Raw genomic sequence first — 5,814 nt, forward strand, 5'->3', positions numbered from 1 at the left:
AAGACACAAGAATGGCTAATATGAATATGGAAGTACAGTTGAAGCATACAAAACATCAGTTATCAAAACAAATAACAGAAGAGTGCCAAGCAGTTCAATTAAGAAGTGGGAAAACATTAAATACCTCACTTCAAAGTAGCAGGAAGCCAAGAAATGAACAAACTGCTACCCAAAATCCCTTTAAGGACAGTAAGAGCCCAAAGAGGAATAATTCTGGCGCTCAAACGCCAAAAAAGGGTGAAAAGCTGGCGTTAAACGCCCAACCTATGCTCAGTTCTGGCATTCAAACGCCAAAAACAGGCAAGGAGTTGGCGTTAAACGCCCAATGGAAGCTCAGTTCTGGCGTTCAAACGCCATAAACAGGTAAGGAGTTGGCGTCCAATGCCAATCCAGCTTCCAACCCTGGCATTCAAACGCTAGTGAGGGATCAGACACATACAAGTGCTGATAGCAACCCCTCTAAAAAGGCTTCTCCAACCACCTCTGTAGGAAATAAACCTGCAGCAACTAAGGTTGAAGAATACAAAGCCAAAATGCTCTATCCTCAGAAACTCCACCAAGCAAAACAGGATAAGCAATTTGCCCGCTTTGCAGACTATCTCAGGACTCTTGAAATAAAGATTTCATTTGCAGAGGCACTTTATACCCTCTTATGCTAAGTTCATGAAAGAGATCTTAAGTCATAAAAAGAATTGGAGAGAAACTGAAAAAGTTTACCTCACTGAAGAATGCAGTGCAGTCATTCTGAAAAGCTTACCAGAGAAGCTTAAGGATCCTGGAAGCTTTATGATACCATGCACATTAGAGGGCACTTGTACCAAGACAGCTTTATGTGATCTTGGGGCAAGTATCAACCTAGTACCTGCATCCACTATCAGAAAGCTTGTCTTGGCAGAAGAAGTCAAACCAACTAGGATCTGTCTTCAACTTGCTGATGACTCCATTAAATACCCATCAGGCATGATTGAGGATGTGATTGTCACAGTTGGGCCATTTGCATTCCCCACTGATTTTATAGTGCTGTAGATAGAGGAGCACAAGAGTGCAACTCTCATCCTAGGTAGACCTTTCCTTGCAACTGGACGAACCCTCATTGATGTTGAAAAAGGGAAAGTGACCCTGAGAGTCAATAAGGATGAGTTTAGGCTGAATGTTGTTGAAGCAATGAAGCATCCAGACACATCAAATGACTGCATGAGCATTGATGTTATTGACTCTCTAGTAGAGGAGATCAATATGGCTGAGAGTCTTGAGTCAGAGCTAGAGAATATCTTTAAAGATGTTCAACCTGATTTGAGGAATCAGAGAGAATAATAGAACCTTTGAAAACCCCTTAGGAAGAGGAGAAACCTCCTAAACCCGAGCTCAAACCATTGCTACCATCCCTGAAATATGTATTTCTGGGAGAAGGTGACACTTTTCCTGTAATCATAAGCTCTGCCTTAGAGCCACAGGAAGAGAAAGCACTAATTCAAGTGCTAAAGGCACACAAGACAGCTCTTGGGTGGTCCATAAGTGATCTTAAGGGCATTAGTCCAGCCAGATGCATGCACAAGATCCTATTAGAGGATAATGCTAAGCCATTGGTTCAACCACAAAGGCGGCTAAATCCAGCCATGAAGGAAGTGGTGCAGAAAGAGGTCACTAAATTACTAGAGGCTGGGATCATTTATCCTATTTCTGATAGCCCTTGGATAAGCCCTGTCCAAGTCGTCCCTAAGAAGGGAGGCATGACAGTGGTTCATAATGAAAAGAATGAACTGGTTCCTACAAGAACAGTTACAGGGTGGCGCATGTGTATTGACTACAGAAGACTCAATACAGCCACCAGAAAGGATCATTTTCCTTTACCATTCATAGACCAGATGCTAGAAAGACTAGCAGGTCATGATTACTACTGCTTTTTGGATGGCTATTCAAGTTACAACCAGATTGCAGTAGATCCCCAGGATCAAGAGAAAATAGCATTCACATGTCCATCTGGAGTATTTACATACAGAAGGATGCCATTTAGCCTGTGCAATGCACCTGCAACTTTTCAGAGATGCATGCTCTCTATTTTCTCTGATATGGTAGAAAAATTTCTAGAAATCTTTATGGATGACTTCTCAGTATTTCAAGACTCATTCAGCTCCTGTCTTGACCATCTGGCACCTGTTCTAAAAAGGTGCCAAGAGACTAACTTAGTTTTAAACTAGGAAAAATGTCACTTTATGGTGACTGAAGGAATTGTCCTTGGAAACAAAATTTTGAACAAAGGAAAAGAGGTAGATCAAGCTAAGGTGGAGGTAATTGAAAAATTACCACCACCTACCAATGTTAAAGCAATCAGAAGCTTTCTGGGGCATGCAGGATTCTATAGGAGGTTTATAAAAGATTTTTCAAAAATTGTAAAATCTCTGAGTAATCTGTTAGCTGCTGACACACTATTTATCTTTGATAAGAAGTGTCTGCAGACGTTCGAGACTCTAAAAGCTAAGCTGGTCACAGTACCAGTCATCTCTGTACCAGACTGGACATTACCATTTGAACTAATGCGTGATGCCAGTGACCATGCCATTGGTGCAGTGTTGGGACAAAGGCATGACAAGCTTCTACACGTCATTTATTATGCCAGTCATATTTTAAATGACCACAGAAAAAGAGTTACTTGCAGTGGTTTACGCCATTGACAAGTTCAGATCTTATTTAGTAGGATCAAAACTGATTGTGTACACTAACCATGCTGCTCTTAAATATCTACTCACAAGCAGGATTCAAAACCCAGACTCATAAGATGGGTGTTGCTTCTGCAAGAGTTTGATATAGAAATAAGAGACAGAAAAGGGACAGAGAACTAAGTAGCAGATCACCTATCCTGAATAGAACCAGTAGAAGGGGCGTCCATCCCTCTTACTGAGATCTCTGAAACCTTTTCGGATGAGCAACTCTTTGCCATCCAGGAAGTACCATGGTTTGCAGACATTGCAAACTACAAGGCTGTGAGATTCATACCCAAGGAGTATAGTAGGCAGTAATCAAAGAAATTGATCTTGGATGCAAAGTACTATCTGTGGGATGAACCATATCTCTTCAAGAGATGTGCAGACAGAATAATCCATAGATGTGTGCCTAAAGAAGAAGCGCAGAAGATCCTCTGGCATTGCCATGGATCACAGTATGGAGGACATTTTGGAAGTGAGCGAACAGCCACAAGAGTCCTCCAATGTGGCTTCTACTGGCCTACTCTCTATAAAGACTCCCGAGAGTTTGTACGTAATTGTGACAGTTGCCAAAGATCTGAAAATCTGCCTCACGGTTATGCCATGCTTCAACAAGAAATCTTAGAGATTGAGTTGTTTGATGTATGGGGTATTGACTTCATGGGGCCTTTCCCACCATCATACTCAAACACTTATATTCTGGTGACAGTGGATTATGTATCCAAATGGGTGGAGGCTATTGCAACACCCACTAATGATACTAAGACAGTGCTGAAATTCCTCCAGAAATATATCTTCAGCAGATTTAGTGTCCCTAGAGTACTAATCAGTGATAGGGGCACTTATTTCTGCAATAAACAGCTTTACTCTACTATGGTTCGATATGGAGTTAGCCACAGGGTGGCAACTCCATATCATCCACAGACAAATGGGTAAGCTGAAGTCTCTAATAGAGAATTTAAAAGAATCCTGGAACGGACTATGATTAACCGTAGAAGGGATTGGGCAAGAAACTTAGATGATGCTCTGTGGGCATACAGAACAGCATTCAAGACTCCTATAGGGACCTCTCCATACCAGCTTGTGTATGGAAAAGCCTGTCACTTGCCAGTGGAACTGGAACACAAGGCCTATGGACAACCAGATTCCTAAACCTTGATGCCAAGTTAGCTAGAGAAAAATGATTGCTCCAGTTAAATGAGCTAGAGGAATTCTGACTCAATGCTTTTGAAAATACAAAAGTTTACAAAGAGAAAGCAAAAAGATGGCATGATAAGAAGCTGTCATCCAGAGTCTTTGAGTCAGGGCAGAAAGTTCTACTATTCAACTCTAGGCTTAGGTTATTCCCTAGGAAATTAAAATCCCGGTGGAGAGGACCATATGTGATTACAAGTGTGTCACCATATGGATATGTAGAGCTTCATGATAGTGACTCTGACAAAAAGTTCATTGTTAATGGGCAAAGAGTCAAGCATTACCTTGAAGGCAATGTTGAGCAAGAATGCTCAAGACTGAGACTGGATTAAAGCTCAGTAATAGTCCAGCTAAAGATGATAAAGAAGTACTTATTGGGAGGCAACCTATTTTTATCTATCTATGTTAAAATTCCATTGTAATTTTGTGTTTTCTTTAGGTTGATGATCATGTGAAGTCACAAAAACAACTACAAAAATTAAAGCAAAATAAAAAACAGCATTAAAAATAGCACACCCTGGAGGATAAGCTTACTGGCGTTTAAACGCCAGTAAGAAGCATCAGACTGGCGTTTAACGCCAGAAAGGATAATCAAGCTGGTGTTAAACGCCATAAACAGACTGCAAGCTGGCGTTTAACACCAAAAACAAGCAGCAGTCTGGCGTTAAATGCCAGGATTACACTAAGAGGGTATTCTACACGCCTAAATAGTGCAGGGATGAGAAATCCTTGACACCTCAGGATCTGTAGACCCCACAGAATCCCCACCTACCTCACCATTCAAATTTAAACCATTCCCCTCGCAAACCCACCCATTCACACACCTCAATCTCCTCCACTTCTCCTTCTACTCCCTTCTTTCTTCTTTTGCTCGAGGACGAGCAAAACTTTTAAGTTTGGTGTGAAAAAGAGTTGCTTTTTGTTTTTCCATAACCATTATGGCACCTAAGGCCAGAGAAACCTCTAGAAAGAGGAAAGGGAAGGCAGTTGCTTCTACATCTGAGTCATGAGAGATAGAGAGGTTCATCTCAAAGGTCCATAGTTCAGTGGCAGAGCATTTGATTGCAGATCAAAGAGCCTTGAGGGAAGAGCAACAAAGGCAAAGAAGAGACATAGAGAAGCACCATTAGATCTTCAAGAGGAAGAACAAGCCGCCATTACTAAGGTGGACTTATTCCTTAACTTCGTTGTTCTTATTTTTCTATTTTTTTTTCAATTTTCATACTTCATGTTTGTCTATGTTTTGTGTCTTTACTACATGATCATTATTGTCTAGTGTCTATGTCTTAAAGCTATGAATAACTCCATGAATCCTTTACCTCTCTTAAATGAAAAATGTTCTAAAAACAAAAGAATAAGAAGTACATGAGTTTCGAATTCATCCTTGAAATTAGTTTAATTATATTGATGTGGTGACAATACTTGTTGTTTTCTGAATGAATGCTTGAATAGTGCATATTTTTTATATTGAATTTTATGATTGTTAAAATTGTTGGCTCTTAAAAGAATGATGAACAAGAGAAATGTTATTGATAATCTGAAAAATCATAAAATTGATTCTTGATGCAAGAAAAAGCAGTGAATAACAAAAGCTTGCAAAAAAATGGCAAAAAAAAATATAAAAGAAAAAGAAAAAACAAGCAGAAAAAGCCAATAGCCCTTAAAACCAAAAGGCAAGGGTAAAAAGGATCCAAGGCTTTGAGCATCAATGGATAGGAGGGCCCAAGGAAATAAATCCAGGCCTAAGCGGCTAAATCAAGCTGTCCCTAACCATGTGCTTGTGGCATGCAGGTCCAAGTGAAAAGCTTGAGACTGAGTGGTTAAAGTCGTGATCCAAAGCAAAACAGTGTGCTTAAGAACTCTGGACACCTCTAATTGGGGACTTTAGCAAAGCTAAGTCACAATCTGAAAAGGTTCA

Source organism: Arachis hypogaea, chromosome 5 (assembly GCF_003086295.3).
Source record: "Arachis hypogaea cultivar Tifrunner chromosome 5, arahy.Tifrunner.gnm2.J5K5, whole genome shotgun sequence".
Taxonomy (NCBI): Eukaryota; Viridiplantae; Streptophyta; class Magnoliopsida; order Fabales; family Fabaceae; genus Arachis; species Arachis hypogaea.